Here is a 20385-nt window from a genome sequence, read left to right on the forward strand (position 1 = left end):
CGCGTCGTTTCGTTTCAACGGGCAAACGCGCGTCGAGCTGCCTGGAAGAAGCGCGTTTCGCCCTTCCGCGTCGAGGCGTTTGTTTCCGCGACAATTTTTGCCGGTGTTCGTTAGCAAATTGCGCATCGGGACAAACGACACGACGTTCCCGTCATCCAGCTGCGAGTTCTTTCGTCGGGCAGCAGAAATAATCGCGCAATCGGACGCAACGCGCGTTACTGATTGTCGGGCACGGAAATCGTCGCGCTTCGATAATTGGATGAAGAAGTTTTTCACGTTGCCACGTTCGGGGTAGCGATTTAGCGATCGGGAATACGACTAACGTGATTCATTCCTAACGAACCATTCAAAGGTTCCCGTGAAAGCGAACAGCGGAAGTAAAGACGAGGAACGAGGAGCGAGCAAGGAGCTGCTTATTTCGCATGACGGAGTCTAGGAGTCTTCTGTTTCGGGAAGATTTTTGGTCGATGTATGCGTGGTCTTAACACGTTTGTGGTCACAAAACGTGGAAGGAAATAACAGAATAGGAATTTTAATTTTAATGGGCAGTTTTATATAGTATGGAATGTATCTAAGGGACTTATTAAGGAATAATTTTTTACCTTACCACTGAGGAATTCTAATTTTTGTTGCAGGTCTTCACGAAGCTTGGAATTGTAAAGCTTGAAAGTGGCGTCATATTTTAAACCAGCGCAATTGCCTCCTTTCAGTGCTTTCAGTTAAAATTTAATTTAAGGATTCGAAAGCCGTGTTGTGCGTTCGAAATCGTTGGAATAATGCGATTCCAGCGAAGCGTTCGGGAACGCCGAAGGGAAGAGTCCCGCCTGCAGCCCGCGCGATACAGTAGCGCAAAACAATTATTCCGAGCGCACAATAAACAATTGTGCCCGGTAATCGAAGTGGGCGATACATGTGAAAGCTCGTCCTGGATAAAGCTAGCTTCGAATAACTGGGAGTCGTCGACCCCGGTGCCGATTGTTCGCCGCGTGTATCTCAGAATTAAAAACAAACTGGAGGAGAAGGGAACACTGTATGGAACGCGCAACACAAAAGGGACGTTGTGCATAGTTGCGAAAAATATTTTTTTTCTAGCGTTGGAACGATTACGCGATACAGCAATTTGGGTGGAAAATCGCCACTGTACAAGGCAGAAAAACCATCCGACTTTTTGGACAGTTTTGGGAAGCTTTTTGTATCGAGGAAATTTACGTATATTTATATTTTAAATGGATTGATAAAGTTTTATTTAGATTTCAAAATACTGTTGAGGATAGTTATTTGCACAGTCTCTGTTTCAAATTCATGTAGTGTTTTTCTAAATAGAGGAACATCATTTTATTGCAAAAATATATGAACCAAAATGTATCGAAGTATCTCTGATTTTTGAGGTGGATTATTCCACGAGATATATTCTTTTAATAACACGGCACGATTCAGTCACATAATATTTAAATAAATTTACAGTGACAGGAGTATTTTCGTTACAATGCACATACGTGTCGCGCGTATCAACAATAAAAATTCCAAAGGTAAACGAAAACACATAAAAAGAATCAATAAGCACGCGTGAATTGGCTGGTGTGTACATTCAATTTAACGCGAACAGCCAACGAATTAATTAGTTCGCCACGCGCCATCGCGACGAGGAACACAGGAAAAAGGATTGTTCGCCGGTGGGAGCACAAAAGCTACGCGTCGCGTAGTCGTGCAAACATTTTTTCTAGCGTCGAAACAATTACCCAACGCCGATACGGCAATTTGCGTGGCAAGCGGCGATTGTTGGCGGCGATTACACAAAAGTAGCCCGTTTCGCGATACACCGTTATTGTTCGTATTTATTCGTGCAACGAGCGCCGCGTGTTTCTCTTGTAAGCCGCTGCGGCCCATCGCTAAGGGGTGGCTCGCTACTGGTATGAATTAATTAGACGCGACGCACGGGCAAACATGGAGGGGGAGAGAAAACAGAGCGCGATAACGGCTCGCGTTATTTAATTCCTGAACGGGAACATACGCAATTCCGCATTATTCGTTGCTAACTTCGTTTCGTCGTATCCGCGGTCTGCTTGAATATGCAAGAAACGAAACATTGCCTAGGATGAAACTTATACACGACTTTAATATTCTATAAGGTAGTTCGCTTCGTCGCGTCGATCGTCGTCGTGACATACAGGGAGGTTCACAAGGGAGGCTTTACGAGTAGGAATATTCAGAAAGTTTCGTGCCCGGGGAGTTTGAGTTATTTTTAGGGGGTTTCGTAGCATAGTTCCAGGGGGTGGAATTACCCTTCGATCGAAATTCAGATCTGTACATCCTTTTTAGAAATGTGAACAACTCTTGTCTTTCAAACTCTTATTCTGCGTAAAGTCACCACCTACAATACCCATTTACAAACATTTTCGACCTTGAAAACAATCAAGCAATTATTGCAAGATTTATTATCCAACTCAAATTGCCCCTCTTTACCAGAAAAAAAAATAAAACCTACACACCACGACAAGGTAAATCCATTTACTCTATTTCCGAAATTAATTTCCTCATCGACTGCCGGTGTTCCGCATAATTCGTGAGGTAGCTGCCATAATTACTCGGTACAATTTCACCGTTAGAAATTACGAAGACGCTGCGAAGTCGGATCCTGGTTTTCTGGGTCCCTTCCGACTGGTCATTAATTAAGAGGCTCACGTCCAATTAGTCCCACGCAGCTCGGGGCTGCAGGAATTTCCCACGGCTTTCGGTGTTTCGTTGGAAAGGCACATCGTGGCTCGTAAAGTAGACCACCGACCGGATATACGGTAACGCGTTCACGCTGGAGCTATTTCGATAAAGCTTGTCCTCGGCCGGTTAGGCACGTTCGCGTGATCGTGTATTGCATTAGGCTTATCGACGCTGTACCTCATTCTTCGAGCGATTCCCAGCGTACATTATGATTTCGCTTCCTTAAGCTTTCGGTTAAGGTACAAATATAGACCGTGGAAGCGATTACTTGCGGTAAAGGTCCGTGATATCCTCGGAGAATTGATCGAGAGCCTGATGAATCTTGGGAAGCAGGCTGCTATAGTTAAATTGTTGAGTTCAGAATATTCTGGAGCGAGATATTATTTTACGAATTATTAATGGTAGTCTTTTTCAGTTTTACGTATTTATTTCTACAGGATTTTATTAAGAGAGCGTTATTATATTTGCTCAAAATTTATGCGGGGGTTGTTTATAAGAATTTTGCTTCTAGTCGTGTTAACATTGTATAATCCTTTAAGAGTGCTCCAGCTTGGAAAGTATCAAGTGTGTCCAAAGTGTCGGAAGCGCTGAGAGCGTTGAATGTATTAAAAGTATAAGTAGCCGCTAATGGCCTCCAAGTTACCGAAACTATAAATATCCACTAAAGATGTTAAAGTCCACCACCGCGTTCAAATAAAAGAAGACTCGAGGATCCTTTTAGCAGGTAATTGTGTTAGGAATTCAGAATACGTTTCTTTCATTGAAACAAGACGCTGAGCCTTTCTATTTAAAACATTTTGTAAAATTTTCCTAAGTATCAGATCTTCGTAAAAACAAAACGAACAAAAATTACTAAAGTCGTGGATCGAAAACGTCCAAGTACGAAGCTTGCGACACAGCCCCTGAAAATGTCTTATTTTATACCTCGGAAGCCCCCTCGTTCTTTTTAACAGTTGCGAAAATTTGAATAAAATTCATGCGATAGAGGGTTAACAGGTCAGAGCTGGAACTCGAGTCGAGTCATCGTTAATTAACATTTTCGACGTTTCCCGGTTACAATCGCGAAGGCACTAAATCCGAGAGTTTCGCACTGACCCGATTCTATTATATTAAATCGCGAGTTTCCGTTGCATATTTTACAAGGATGACGCGCAACGACAGGGGTAAATTATGGAATTATCGAGCACCCCGAAACGCTCCCTCTGGCTAAGTGTCCAGGAAGTGTTTGCAGTTCCATTCCGTAATGGAGATTAGGCAGTCGTTTGGTATTGTTCCAAACAATCCCTGTGACGTCTGTCCCCCTCGCGATTCTAACAACGATCATCGCCGTTTATCTGCACTGCGACACCGTTTTCCTTTCTGGGAGGTGACCCGTGGGAAAATTAGTCTACCGCGTGTTCCATTTTGTTCCCACGGAATAACGTAAATCCAGTCTAAACTCGAATCGAAGTGTCCGAGACGCTCCTCTTTAATTTTTATTTCGAGGCACGTTGACGACATTGAACGAATGGCTGGTCCCGAGACACGAACGCTCATGCTAATTAGAGAGGATGCCAGAGTTGATGCTCCTTTTGTTTATGCACGTTGAAACGAGTTTCGAATGCCCCGGACGAATATCGCGGGACTTTAAATGAAATACAACTGGTCGCGAGGGAAACAGGTTTTTTAAGCGCAAAAAAAAAGTGGCAGGTGACTTTTTTATTCGCTATTTTATTCACGTTAATTGGCAAACGCGAGCGTTGCGAGTTTTATTCCGTTGAGGAGATAACGCGATTTCTTCTCGCGTTGCTTTTCTCGGATATTTCGTCGGGTCGCGATTGCGAACGAATTTGTTGGCTGCTGTTCCGCGCTTTAATTAATTGTTGCGTACAGATGTTCTGAAAATTTATATATCATGTCGTGGGCAGAGAGGTGATGGATTCATTTTTTGTTTGTTTAATAAGTTATAACGAACAATACGGTCTTAAAATAATCAAAATCTCTACACTCTTGACTCTCTTGGCGAGCTGCAAGCAAAAGTATCGAAGTCTCATCAGTAGTTAGGAACGAAAACGCCTCAAGTTTCGCCAACGGTTTCGAGACGGAAGACTCAGCGAAATGGCTCGTATCGCGATAGAACATCTTCGATAATTACCATAATTACCCAGCAATTAGGATCCAGTCATAGCAGAAGACCACAATGCGGGGAAGATTATGGAAACGATTAGTATCCATCCTCCGATGACGTCATCCATCAAGGATTACAATAGACGACGGGCGTCAGGTGTCGATGTACGCCTGGGAACCTATGAGGGACAATGTATCCGATAAATAGTGATAGGCGTTATCTAGCACGGTGATCTCTATTCTTCCTTCGCCTGATCGGTAGACAGAGGATTTCGAATATTGGTAAAAGTCTCGTTCGATTCTCTCGATAGGTGTAACTTCATCAAATGTGTAACTGAGAAAATCTTTGCATACAGAAAGTAGCTTGTCTAGCGGTTTTGTAGTAGTATAATTTAGAACTAACTTCAACTTAGAACCAGTTGTAATACACGATACTGTCATTAATGCTTATTGATAGCAGAGTAAGTAGAAACAGTCAATAATGGTCACGCATGGTTAAACGAGTGCCCCACATATTTGCAAAACGTATTTCCCCCGAAACAAAGCCCCGTATTGAAAAGTTTTATTCTATATGTCTCGTTCAATTCTTCGTGCAAAACCGAACTGTTGTTCGTACAGTCAGTGAACGAGCATCGTGTATATTTTTTAAGCTCCGAAGTTACAGGCTTTTGAGAGTAAACTGCCATAAAAAAGCAATAAAACACACGGAAAATGGAAAATCGCGAATCGTTGAGGCCGTCAACCTCAAAACGGATACAATCACTTTATACTGCCAGTATTTGGACACTCAATATATACGTTTTTAAGCCAAAAATCGACAGCATTGCGTTCGCGTCCTCTTGTCAGTAAACCATTAAAACGACAAAAAGGCAAATAAAATGTATAAAAAATTGAAAACTGTGAATAGTGGGGCTCTAAACCTCGAAACAATCGTTACCACCTTGTTTCATCAGATAGGAGGGGTGTAGCCAGAGTTCTCTGACAGTGAACTCCCCCAAACCAAAAGGCTTGAAAACACGGCTCTTTAATCTTCTAGAATTATCAATTTTGCGTTGAAATAAATTCTTCATTGAACTCCACCCCCTCTCTCCTCTCACACGATCTCTGGACACCCAATCCCTAACCCGTTTCCCCATTGAAAATCGAACTTGGCGTTTCATTGAATTTCGTTTCTTAGCAGTGCTGAACGAAACCCCCTCCCAACTCGAAAACGTTTAATTAATCCGTCGGGGAAAAGAAAGGGAAGGGAAGAGATCGCCGGGATGGAGGAAATGGAGTACAGAGACTACGAGTTCACAATGGCCGCGCGGGGGTACGTTTCTCGCAGCAAAGGCTGCTTTAATACCGACCTTTCTTCGGCTCGTAATTCACAAATTCCAATTAGCAGGCCAGCCAAGAGCCAGGTTAACGCTGCCAGTGGCCCGAGGTGCATTAACCCTGGAGTACGTGCTCGCCCTGCGTTCCGATGGTCGTTGCCAGGCTTTCTTCCGCGAGCTCTCCCGCATTACCACGGTGTAAGGAAGTTTCGAACTTCCGATGCGGAAATTGCCACCGTAAGAATGGCCTTTTACCAACCGGATCGTCTTCCCTCTTGGGGGTTTATCGATGCTCTAAAAGAAACGCGCTTCCGGGATTTAGGGCTGCCTCGCAACAGGTTCCTCGAGGGTTGCGATCCAGCCTGCGTTCAATTTGGCCGATGCGATCTTGATTTAAACGAAATTAGATGCGCGTACTCACCTATGTTCTTTGAAAATATTTTTTAGCTGTTGGGGGTGGAGAAAATAATTTCTTGACTTTCTTTTTGACCTGTATAGATGTTCAAATATTTACCGAGGCAAGATTTCGGGATGAATATTAGATTCAACTAGAACCTGTACAGAAACAATCTGCAGCCCAATGCACTCCTGATTAGAATCAAATTTCACAGATTTAACATATTCACGAACGCATCCTAATTACAGGTGTTGCATACGAATCACGCCTGGTGTAAACAAATCGAGCGAACGTTCGTCACGATTTGCAATTCCCCAAGCACGGAATAACATTCTCGTTCTGCAGGCTGATTTCAGAAGTTCGATGAAATAATAATCCCAGTCTTCCGGTCTCCTTGGAGCGAGAACTTCTCGATTCGTATTCTTGTGGTGAATTAATTATGTGCCTCGGTTTCCCTTGCGTTAATTAAAAATAAGAAGCGGATGGTTCGGGACCGAAAATGAAACTTTTCGTTAGAGAAAATAAAATTTACCTCGTTTCGAAATATTGCTTCCATCTCGACCGCGATTTCGACGAAGAAAAAAAAAAAAGTGAAATAGAACAACTGAAATTCCACTGGAAACGGGGGGAGGGTGTAGATTTTATCGTTGGGTGATTCGTGGAATCTTTGGGGTGTGTTTCTTTCATATCCGGGTATTATTTGACGGAAAAAGGAAAGAGGTGAAAAAGGAGGAAGCGGAGAAGAACCACTGGAATCGCCACAACGGCGCGAGCAAGAAGGATCTCATTAAACCGATCGGGAATCAAGAGGTGGAATGCTTTGATATCTCTGTCCTCTTTTTCCTTTGTCCTGGGTCAATACGAAAGATGTGCTCCAAGTTATGTTTCATCTCGTTCTTTACATTCCCCGTCCTCCTTTTTTTCGATCTCGAGCTACAACCTTTATTTCTGCTTCTGACATCGAGGAAACCCTTGTATTTGTTCGAGGGTGTTCTGCAAATTTGTTGGGACCAGACACGTGGAATTTTTTGTTGAACATTTGGATCTCTGGCGAGTAAAATCTTGACGCTTTCGATTAGAAAGAGCCTTTCCATGTGGTCGAATAATTATTCCGAGGTACGAGGAGTTGTACTTTTACTTTGAAAATATATTTCATTAAAACTTTCTAGTCAAACGAAACTTGGCTCTCTTGTGCATACAATTGTAGACGTAATCCTTTCACGTGGAAATGCGAGTCAGCTTTTGTGTATCTCTTGTCATCGTTTCCATTGGCACGTTGTTTTACTTTACCTGCCCCGCGTTTTGAAAGGTCAACTAATTAACGAAATTGAATTCGTGTTAGAAAAGAATATCCACGTTGCGTGACGCACCCCACTGTGCATGGATTTTGCTAATTTTACTTCGAATATTTTCTGTTGCACGTCGCTACGAGGACATATCAGCGTCGTGCTTATCGCAAATCCTCCAGAGCTTAAAAATGCTTTATTCTCACGTAAATCTCCTGAAATAGCTTCTTTCATCTTCCTCATTGAAAATCCAATATTGTTGACAAAATTGTGCCCAGGAACATTAATGATCCACGTAATTTTAAGCAACTGTTATAATGGCTAGGAAGAAAAGTAGAATAAATAATAAATATTAATTTTACAATAGCCACAGGTATCGTTAACTCGTCCTGCTTTGATCACCATCAGATTTGATTTTCTTATGTACGTCCAGGCGACGAGACCTCGGCCTAATCGATAGTTACCTATTAACGCGTCAAGGGATCGAGGTTTGCCCTTACTTTGACCAGCTATGCTGGCCGGAAACTGCATTTCCAATAATTTGCATCTAGCTCAGCTAAGACGAGGTTCATGTTTGCGTCGTTATAGCTTGAATTTAGCGACGTGAATTGATTTTCTCGTTTCATGTTGTTGGGGTTGCTCGTTGAACCAGTTTACCCGTGCGTTTCGCGTTCAATCACGGGGAAGGGTGAATGGGCGTTAATAGGTGGTCGATTGAGGATACAATTACGTGAATAATGTAATATACCGTTATCTGGTGCGTTGTTTAGGCATTCTTCCACTCGCGTGCATTAGTTATGAGCACCGTTTCATAGTTTGGAAATCTTTTGGGAATTTCTGTTGTTTAAGTTGGTATTCGATGCTTTTTAAATTACGAGTTGAGGGATACATGCAGGGGCTGAGTAATCGTAAAGTTTTTCACTTGAATCTGTTCCTTACTGCCTTCTGCTTACTCTAGAGTATCTTTATTGGTGTTTCTAATGCTGACTGAATTGTGTTTGACTGAAACGCAAACGCTGGAAGCATTCAACGTCCACATTGACTCTGCTCGTCCAGCAGCGAGTTATCTGATTAATTATCTAAAATACCAAGTACCGCACGCTTCGAATTTCCTCTTGGAGTCGATCGTCCGTCGCCTCCGTCGCAGTGTTTCGCAACGGATACATTAATCGTGTGCCCGGCGAAACAGCACACGGTCAAAGCCCTGGAATCCCAGCACTCGATTCGAGCTCCCATTGCCGCGAGGTTTCGGTGACGCGGACGAAGATTAAATGGCACGTATTGAACGCGAATCTTACAATGGACTGTACAGGGCTTACAGCGATCTGCTCCTTGCCGCGCGACCCACGTCGAACAGCAGAGCTTCCCGCCCCGGAGCGTCGCGAAACTCGAAAGTTGTTTGACTGGAAACCGATTCCTCGCGGAGCATTGATCGAATCTGCCGAACGTGACGTCGTGAATTGAATTAAACTTTGGGGCACGGACGTAGACCAATGGCCAACGAAATGATAAACAAAGGGAGGGAGGTGCAAGGTTTTTCATTTTATTCCGATAAAACGCGAGGAACGCGTAGAAATGTATTCGTGACGTTGGTTTGACTAGTGTATTGAATTTTCATTTGAGCAGCGTGAAATATTTCAGTGCAGCATCAAGATTTATATTTCTATCTAAGCAGAAAGAGATGGAATTATTCCTCATCTTTTTTTGGTTTATTTCATGGGTCCTGGAATAATCTAATCAACGCCAACAAAGGATTCTACTTGAACCGTAAATATATGCTGCTGATTCAAGAGCTCCCCAAACATTTCCCTTCGACTCATACGCACAACTCTATTAATAGTTTGATTAAAATCCCTCCCCGTGAAAATCCAGTCGCGAGTTGGAAGTCAACGGTGGAGTTTCCGATAAGATTTAGCCAAACATTGCGTGAACGTTTCCGCAGCCGAAGTTTAAAGGGAAGCCAGAGTACCTTTCACAAGAGTCTGGTGAAATATTGAACACGTAATGAGAATCGCAGCGTTTTACACGCGGCATCCCGTGTAAAGTCCCGATCCGCTCGAAACACCCGCGCGGCTTCGGTTAACCATTTAATTAATACTTAATTATAAGACACATTCCGGGTGGAAGCGGAGACGACGGTTGAGGTGCACGTTTCGCAGTTCCCGTCATCACCGGCAGGAAACTCCTTGCTGGTAACCTCGTTCTACGTGGTCTAGAATCCTCAGTCATTACGAATATGCCGAGAGTTCAGCTGGGAACGGGCAAAGAGGACCCTGTCGCCGTCCAAGGATTCGTATTTACCTGAGAACTTCCACGAGTTTCCGCAAGGTTTAATTAACGATACGTCGAAACGAGACCGCGTGCTCGCGAATAATGTATGAAACGTAGAATTATTCTGACGCCCACAGGTCCCCCATGGGCCTTGTTTCCTCTTGTTTCCACCCTCGGAAACGAGGGGAAATGATTTTTCCTGGTTCGAAGTCGTTTGAAAGTCGATGTTCCTTGGATGGATTTATTTCTTTAGTAACTGCATTAGTGAGTTAATAATATAAGTCGACTACGAACCGTGGATGAGGAGACTCCTTGAAAAAATTCTTTTCTTTAGCATAATATTTAATCCTTCGGAGGGAGAATAGTGGTTTCCTCTGACACCTTTTTTTCTGTGACTTCCTGTGCCACCTCAAATGTAAATTTCATGGAACGTGATATTCCATTCAGCATTGGTTCAATAATTATAATAATTTCGACCAAGGGGTCTTTATGTTCAAAACATCAACAGCTAAAACTACACAGTCGCCTTGATAAAGTGTGAAGGAGCCTGATTGCTCAAGGCACGTGGAATGCATTTGGGAAAAGGAGCAATTTGGAACAGTTCCCGTGCAAGGTGTGTGCCAGGGGAGGGTCGCAATATTTTACAGTTTCAATTTCGCTGCCCTTTGTTCCTATTTGTTTGCGAATCCATAACCAAGCAGGATTGTTCAAATATTTGCTACGTCGCTGTCGCGTGGCGTATATGTTGTTACATTCACCTAAAAATGTTTGAAAACGTAGACGAATGTGCGAGAATGGAACGGAAAATTAAACGAGTGTTGTTGCGTTTAATTCCCCTCTCTTGAGTGCGTGCATTAAATCGAACAGGGAATTCTTCGTGCGATGATACTTCAATATTGTATGAAACGTTTATCGGATTTATGTTTGGCCGAGAGGATTTAAAAAAATGCTAGCAATACTCGGAAACATGTGTTATGAATTTTTACCACACCGATTTTCGACGTTGCGTGGACGAGTATTTCGCAGATAGCCGATAATATTTTATGATTTGAATGAATTTTAGAAAAAAAGTGTATCGGGCATCAAGTGAGCCGAAGTAACAATAGGAAATGAATATTTCGAAACTTTATTTAAATTCAGTTGATTCCGCTGCAAAAACATGACGCCCCGGAAATTAAATGGTTTTATGATTTCTGCGAATAATATTTCTTTATTAGCAGTTGACTTTCTATCCCGAAGCCAAGCGATACATAACAATTAGTTAGTGGAAGTTTATATATTTTCGGTAATTATAGGGTGAATGTATTGTTAAATAACTGAACGTATGCTTCATATTTAAAAAAAATTGCTGTCTATAAACTGCTTGGATTTAAGACAGCACGGAAGCGAGCTCTTCGCTAGATCGCAGCCGGAACCCATGTCAACGTGGGGTCTTATTAAAAACGAAAGGGTTTGGGTTATTTAGAGGGAAATGCATCGCAGAACTGCAACGCTCTGCGAAGATTTTTAAATTTTCAGTGCGTAACCTGGTCGCGCCTCGCGAAAAATTTCCAGCCGTAGATCTTTTCCCACGCGAGGCTGTCCCATGCCAATAAACGAAATTCGAATAAATAGTAATGCGAAGTACGAATCCTCTATCCCTTCTTTAATTGCAGCCCTCGAGTTATCAACGCGCTGCCAGATAAGCTACGACGTAACAAATTTGATTTCCGAAAGAAACGGGTTTAAATTTCGCAACAGTTCCCTCATTCAAGATTCAAGTCGCGTGCTGTTCTCGAAAATCCAACCCCCCTCCCCTTTTCTCAACAAGCTGTTTTCCAGCTCGTTTCGACGTTTTTCCTAGTTGCTTTGTTATGCCTCAGATATTTTGCCTCAACGGGGCTCCAGGCTCGCTGTTTTTAACCCATTACCCGGCACGGCACCCGAGCAACAAAAACATTGCGAACGAACGGTATTTCAAGGCTCACTTCGGCTCGGATTAAGACTAAAGGACTTTCCCTTAATACTCGGTTAATTCGTCCTCTCGAGAATTCCTCGACGTCCGAGGAAACAGAATCGATCTTGCTTCGCTTTGATGTCGAATGGCTTCGGGCATTCGATGAGAAACTGCGAGAAAAAAATTCAAGAGCATTCTCTAATACGGTTCATGGAGGATTATTATGGTAGGTGAATAGATTAAGCATAGAATTAAAATGGGGAGTTGGTTTTGGATTGGGGAAGCAGTAGGATATCATTTCGAAATTTTTAAGGAGATAAATACCTTGAAAAGGATTGCCTGAAGCTTTCAGAGCCTCCACTATTACGTTTAATAGACAGATTCAGGTTGAAATGAAAATATAAAACTTCACAGAAATGCTACATGCTTCTAAAAATATTTTGTATCGTAATTATTATACTTATCAACTATATCTCATCGTTGTTCCAAAGCTTCTTCTACTCGAAAGCGCCAAAGCTCAATGCACGAGGTAGGATGAGAGGAAGCGATATTGTCGGTTCTGGAGGCACCGTTTATAATTATTTTGTCGTCGAAATTTCGCTTGTTTCGCTCGAGATAATCGATATCGCGGAACGAATTGAAGCGCGACGTCGACGCAACGCGTTCTTGTTGCCTGCACGTGCTCGGTCGTTAATGAAACCGGGGAAAACAGAGAGGAAAAAATGTTCAGCACGCTTTTCCCGTTTCCCCGTTCGAACCACCGGGACGTTTGAATGACGAGTCGACGTGGCGTTTAATAAAAGTGACATCGCGAGAGGGGGGCGGGGGCGCCAGTGGAAACGGAACTGCTCGAAACACGACCGCCTGGTTGGTTTTTATTTAGAGGGGCTGAAGTGTTGTCGGTGGACGCTGGAAGGGCTGAATTCCAGGGCGCTTTCAAAGCCTTGTCATTGGCCGTTTTTAATTTTTTTTTCCACCTCTCTGATGCTCGAGGCGCAAGATTGGAACGGAAGTTTCTCGATTCCCACGGAAACGAGTTTACCATCCCACGAAACCCTAATCTGTTTACGGATAATATGTTTTGCGAGGGTTTCAGTTTTATTCTTGTCAGGAGCTTGAGGATTATTAAATGAATTTTACTGTAGGTCTCAGGAGTGATTCTCCAGAAAGACTTGGAATTTGACTTGTCTTTCATATCCAGAGCATTGAATGTTTCAAAATTCAAACCAATGGACATGTGTATTTATTTACATTCGTCTCCATTTTGTTTAACATCCAAGGAGTGACTTGTAAAATTGTCTACATCAACTTTCCACGCCCTTGAATCGAAAAAAATCAGCATTCTACCTGTCCTATCCCCCACGACATATCTCCCCTCCAAAGTTAATTCAAAGACCCTCAACATGACTCCAAAGACTCGCTGGAGTCTTCCTCGATAAATAACAAGCAGCTGCCACGCGTCGAGTAATTTTTGAGCAGTTCCCCCTCGTGACGATTAATGATTTCGAATGGTGATATTGATGAACCGACGGAGGCACGTTTTCTGCGCGAGCACCGTACAATCGCGAGGCCGATCGGCAGCTGCTTTTCACCGAGGCCAGCGATGATTAATATCGCGTCGATCGACTGACAGCCGAGTCCTTTCTCGACGATCCTTTGGTACCCTTTGTAAGTCGCGGGATCGTCGAAAAATATTTTTAAAACGGGGAGAAGCAAGAGGGAAAAATCGGACTCTCGATTTGCCGAGGGATTATCCAACGGTTTACTCCTGCGCTCGCAGGAAAATCCCTACGGGAAAGCGGATTTTCTGACACGCTAATGGCCGCCTCTGTGTGTTATTACACGTCTAATGGAATATCGGGCGGGGGTGAGCGGAGTGGTTTCGAATTTCTTCTGCGACATGACGGAAGGTAGTCTGGATTACGGTAAGAAGGAACCGCTCCAAAGGAAACCGACAATTCTTTTTTTACATAAAATATATATCTGAGATAAGCCTGGGGGAATTGAAGGATTTTTTTGGTAATAGACCAAAGTCGGTAATTATTTTAGACGAGGAGTTCTTCAGATTTTGTAGATATTGCAAAAAAAAGAGGGTTGTAGATCATTATGGTTTCACAAATTTCACAGGGGTTGTATGAAACGTCAATCAATTTTTCAATTCAGGGAAAATAGAACTTCCCAATCAGACTTCACTGTATCGAAAAATTGATTGTTACTTCAGTCAACCTGTGTGAAATATGAGGACTTCTTTATTGAATAAAACTGGTTACAAATATTCTATCCAACGAAATACTTCCATATGCATTAAAAATATTTAATCCTACATTTACTCTTTCATCGTAAAATGAACACAGACGTCATAACGAGCGCATGGCATAAAATTTAAATTCGAACGAAGGTGATATGCGTTCAGTGGACGGTGACACGTCGGTGTTAACAGTGAAGCATCGATGGCTTTGGGGAGCGTGTAACGAAAAACGAATCAGCGAGGAAGCCGCTGTTTTTTCCCCACCCGTTCCACCAAGAGTTACTCGCTGCTTTATCGATTTTCCGACAGACGGACGAAAGCTCGCCTCGCGATAAGCGAGAGAAAAATCGCGCTTCGCGCACATTCGGGACGAACAAAGTTCGGATGTTCGAACTGACGAGAAACGAAAGTACCAGATCCACACGGGGAAGACAGTGAATTACGGAATCACAAATAGTAATTTTCTTTACTGGTCAATAAATATTAAATATTGACTGTTAAAATGCTGATTGTGTGTAGCATACTCTGTCCAAGGATAGATACATATCACTTATCGAAGACTCAAGTGTTCTCCAGACAACTGAAAGTCCAATTAATACAATGCACATTTTTCTCGACAAGAATTCCAAAGTTTATCAACAGCCCGAGTACTTCTGGCATTTATTTTTTGCAACATCGACGCAGTAGCGAACAAATATCGAACCCGAAAAAACTACCCCTGGAACATAATTTCAGACGTTCCGCTGATACGTTGAAGTTTCGTATCGGAATAAAATTGGAGCCACTCGTCGCAAGTTTTTGCGAATTGCACCGAGGGTTTGTTAAAGACAAACACGAGTTCGTTTAATATTCCAAAGACGCGCGGGATGTTTGTTTTTTCCCGGCGGCGTGTTTGTATTCAGTTTCAACGGTACACTGTCTTCGCTGGCGCAGAGCGTAACTTGAATTTTATTTCCGGTCGCAGAACTTCTTATTGGGGCTCGAGGAGCCGAGATTTTAGATTAAAGTAGGCGAGTCTGGAGTGCTTCGACATTGTCTCCGCAAAGCATTCAGCATTGAAAAGACAAGTAATTATATATCACCGCGGCGACGTGGGAGGGCATTACTTAACTTTAAACAGGCGACTCGTACTGCCAGCTTTTGAACTTCTTTCGTGGAACAAGGGAAGCTTACCTTGCATTTTGAACTCGCCCGTAGTAATTACTCGGAAGTTTCTGCAGCTCTTTCTGAATCGACGAGATTTCACTTTTAAAAACGAGAACTCGCTTCGAACCAAAGACAATCGGAATTGAACCGTGCCATTGGTAGCGAAACGGTTCGACAAATCGAATTTAAATGGTGAAAGAGTGTCCATCGAGCTGATTGGGTCATTATTGGAATCAATTCAAGTTGGTATAATATCGGCATAGTTGAAGAACTAATGGGCTGATTTCTTCTGAATTTTTAACAGTGTTCGAATAGGAAGAAAATTATATTTATCGAGACCTAGGGTTTAATTACCTTTTATTGTATTAAATTATGACCAAGAAAATCAAAAGTTGTTAAACACTTATATAAATATAATTTCCTGGCGGAGTTAAGCAGGTGAAATAATCACCATCATAATCGGCCAACAGAAAGCCAAAGCCAGTGTCCACAAACCGTGTTGAGGTCGCATCAACGCGGCATTTGCTATTTGAGTTTCACTTGGATAGTTCCAATTCTACTTTGGACAGGAGTTGAAGTAATTATTTGTACACGCTCGACTCGCTCGCCACGGTTGTTCCACGACATTAGCATGGTACTTTATTCCTGAGAAGACATCATGGAAAACTTCTCCACATTTTTATATCTATCGGTTGTAATTCCTACAAATTAATTCCTGGCAATAGCTAAATCAATTGATGCGAGATACAATGATATAACGACATAAAGACATGATATACAACAACGATATAAGAACAAATGTTACGCTATAAGATTATAAAAAACATACAAGTGCTCCACGTTTCAGGTCCACGCATATATTTTCCACTCTTTCAGATTTACTTCACCGATACTCCGCCACTTTCGAAGACATGGCGACGAGTAGACTTATTCCGTTGGCTGGGAGGCCATTTCTCGCTAGCATTAACGTTTCACGGGGGGATGTTTGCCATGCATGGCGGGCGAATAAACTTGACAAGAAGTCGGGAACGAGGGCGACAAAGACGGAGGAGGAAGGTAACCGTGGAACGGAATCGCGTTATTTGCGCGGAAAAACGAGACGCGACGCTTTCGTCGACGGTGTAAATTCTTCATCGTTCGAGCGCACTGGCGCGTCGTTTGGAGGAGGAGAGGGCGAGAAGGATAGCGCTTGAAAAGACGACAAGGGAAAAAAAAATCATAAATCGGACGTGCGTCCCTCTTTCACATGTAAATCCTAAGCCGAACAAAACTGCGGCTGAATGATATAGCGACGTCGGAGAGTGGAGATTTTATTTCACTGTTCAACGCTCGTCTTCCCTGACCTGGCCAGTTCCACCCCCGTTCCCTCCCTCTATTCTTGCGCCATCGTCCCTTCAGCGCTACTTTTTATTTCCACTTAAAAACCATTCATATTTAAAGCGTGTAAAGTAGAGGCGTCCGAGACTGACGATTTCGTTGCTAGCCCTGGAATTCTGGTGGTTTCCATTCCTTTGTTATTACGGTGAATTATACTCATCGAGGAATTTCTTTCTTTGGAACGACCAGTGGAAATCTGCCTCGAGTGAATTTTTAACGTATACACTAATTCACGAGCGCGAAAGGAATTTTTACAAATGAATAAAACATAGCTTCCATCAATCTACCCCGAACAAACACCGACTTCCCTTTTCCCCCGTTGTTTTTCCTTCAATGTTTCGTATCGAGCGTGGAACGAATTACGGATACGGGAGCATCTCGTCGATTTCCAGCAATTTTCCCACAGCGGGGCGAGGCTGTAACGGCAGAAAGGACGCAAAAAGCGATCATTTGGCCGATTCTGACTCGTCGATGAATTATCGGAACGTTTGGAATTCCAACCGTCCCCTCTCGCATGCTTCTGACCGTCGCCCTTTCAGGATGCCTGCTTCCGTTTCACGATCGTTCTCCATCCTTCCGGCAGTTGTGGAGTTTAATTAACAAAAACGAACCGGGAGTGAAGGAAGAACCGTTTTCGATCCGCTGTTTTGCGGTCGGTTGGACAGGAGATACTGAATTTTATGGGTGAGGGGGAGGAGATGGTTGGGCGAAGAATTGTTGACGCTGCAGCTGGGCGATGAGTGAAAGCTTGGCCGTTGGATGGTGTGCGAATGACAAGAACGAGAATGGGTGTAGGATATTTCTGAAATACGCGATGGATGAGGAAGTCGGTTTGCGCGAGCGGAAGCAGAGGCCTATTATGGGTCGAATTGTTTGCAGAAATAATTGTCGTGCCTGCGGAAAAGGGTGAAAAATGGGAATGCCGTGGGTGTCTGTGTGGGTGTGCGGCTTACGTTCGAGGGAGAAATTATAATGACAGGGTGTCCCAGAAAATATCGTACATTTTAGTCATTTTATATGTATTAATACTCTTGCATTGACGGAGAGCTCTTTTCGTCCTAATTACGAAAATATATCCCGTGTCCGAAATTTCCCATTGTTCGTTACGTTTACTTTAAAATGGAGAGATTCTGTAATTAACATTGTAATTGTTTCAACCAGAACAATTTGCGCGAGATTGTAAAGGAATTGCGAGGTGGTGCTTTTCGGTCTTTGATAAATGTAGTTAAAAGAACGCAGAGGTTCCAGCTGCCAATTAATATAAGCGAGTGGACGGAGCCAAACAATGGAGAATCCTGTAACAACTCTAAATTTTCCTTCATTCCAACCAAGAAATTCATAGATATCATGGACTCGACTCCTGCACCATGAGGACCGCGAACGATTCTCGGTGACTTATCGCCGAGGATTCTGGTAATGAAGGTAGAGAAAAATCCTCGTGTCATCTCGTCGTGGCAGAGCGACGCCCTAGGACCGTCGGTTGAGAAATGGGCCATTCGACGCAAGTCGTCAGTCGTTCGTGTTTTCCCATCGTGGAAATTCTCCTAACGGTTCGGCGATCAAGCAAATCGCGCGATCGTGGACGAGAATATCGAGGGAACTTGGCCAAACCGTCGGGGACTTGTCCGAAACCAGGAGAAGAATCGTTCGAACGAAATGAAACAGTAACTTTTTTTTTCTGGGCAAATAAACGCCGCGCAATGGCACCTCGGGGAGACATTTGTTTCGATCCCCTTCGGATATTTATCCCTGGTCGAACACCGTCCGCGGGAACACCCTTTAGTTTCATTATTCGCTGGCTTTAAGCACTGCACACCGAGGTGTATCATTTTTCAGACGCGGTCATTTCTTTTTTCTATGTCCGACCAATGCGTTCTATTTCTACTTGAGCTGTTATTTGAAAGTGTTGAAGGTAGTATAATACTACCCCTTCTTCGTTGATTTTTTTATTTTTCGGTTGATCAGAAGCAAATAGAGGAAATAATACAGTCGACTGTCGTTGTAAGTAGGGTAAATAGAAACAGTCAGCAGTGGTCAGACAGAGACCAGTGACTAACTGCATCAATTATTTCATCTATAATATTGAAAATTACTTCATGTGAGAGTGTATATCTAACGAATATACACCATCAAATAGTATGTTTTTGAAAATGATCCCCGACAGAAGGCTCCACGACGTCTTCGTGTGCCTCCTCCAATTATAAATAAATACACACCGCGAAACACTTTAACTCCGCATAACAAAGTTAACGACACCCTTCGCGCAAAGAATGATATTTGTAGCACGTTTTCCAATAATTTAGGCGTAAAGTGCGCGACTCCGTTAACAGCATTCCGCGACACAAAGTGAATATTTCGTGTAGCAACGAACCAAACGCCAGGGGAGCCCGTTCGCGAATGTTGTTGCTCGTCCCACAAAGAAGCATGTTTAAAGAATCCATCGACGTATGGAGGGACTGGAACGTTTCCGAAGATATATTCCCCACTTAGCGTCAAAGGAACTCCATTTCGCTCGACTTTGCCGGCAACGTTCTATTCTTGTCGATCTTTCATCTTGTCTGCGCGGGCGCGTTGTATTTGAACGGCGTCTAATGCGATTTAGGAAAGCCGATAAAAGCGTTCCGCGAAAAATTTTCAATCTGTATGACAATGGCCGCGTATATCGGCTCGCTACAGAAACGAATACATTTGTCCAGGCTGCCGCTATTCAATTTCACGCCGCGTTTTGTCCGATAGCCGAGCGCGAAGTGAATCGAAACGCGGGGCCAAAATTGTCGCATGATCTATCAAGGATAATGATCACGTCGATGGCTTCTTTCACGCTTTTTGCCCGACGGTCGCACATGGCGTCGATTTGAAACATAGTTTCGACTGTGGAGGGTGGTCCATGTCCTGTCTTTTTAAATTACGATGGCTTTTCATTTAAAGTCATTAGGTGGTCATTTTGTCTATGAAACAATTATCTTTTTAAGAAACAAGGGATGTCTGTCTTGCATGCAATCTCATATAAAATAAAATATCTTCGTGAATGAATATTAAATAATTCTTTTTACTGAAGATACTGTTAAGAAGCAACAACTATTTTCATTTTTTTCATCAATTATATGTACGACAATAACTTTAACGATTCAAGGAATCGTGCTGAAGGATCGAGTGGATATTTTGTAAGGTACACGAGGCTTGAGGTCAGCGATCGTTCAGTGTAGCACGTGCTTGTGATTTCACGTCAGCGCGCTCGCCGCAGAAACTCGAAGCAGTCAAATTCCGAGGCACCCAACTCTCGTGGAAAATTGCATTCATCGCGATGGCATTTCGGGTCGAAGGATATAAATGTAATCGACTAGCCAAGTACCATCGAGCGTACTGAAACCGCTCGTGCCTAGTCGCGAGGCGATCAGCCGTGTGACTGTATCGAATTGTTCAGCCAAGTCTAGCGTTTTGCATTAATGATCATGTAAATATCATAGAAGATTTAAGTAATTTGTAGTGCCATAAGAAAAATATATTCTCTGGATCTTCTGAACAGGAAGGGGCATAGTCTTGAGGAACGAGTAAAAATGGGATTATTCATTTCTGTTTACGAGGCA

General features: G+C 43.0%; 1 protein-coding gene across 6 annotated transcripts in view; it reads right to left on the reverse strand.

Moving 5' to 3' along the window:
• LOC128873276 (neuroligin-4, X-linked) overlaps window positions 1–20385 on the reverse strand; it is a 328845-nt gene that overhangs the window by 149493 nt on the left and 158967 nt on the right. Inside the window, exon 1 of one of the 6 annotated variants that reach the window (XM_054116735.1) lies at window positions 4850–4926. The exons of the other annotated variants lie outside the window; for them this stretch is intronic. The gene's annotated coding sequence lies outside the window, so the exon portion shown is untranslated. Of the gene's footprint in view, window positions 1–4849; window positions 4927–20385 lie in introns of those variants that run through there. 6 annotated transcript variants of the gene reach the window in all.

The sequence above is a fragment of the Hylaeus volcanicus genome, chromosome 3, assembly GCF_026283585.1.
Source record: "Hylaeus volcanicus isolate JK05 chromosome 3, UHH_iyHylVolc1.0_haploid, whole genome shotgun sequence".
NCBI lineage: Eukaryota > Metazoa > Arthropoda > Insecta > Hymenoptera > Colletidae > Hylaeus > Hylaeus volcanicus.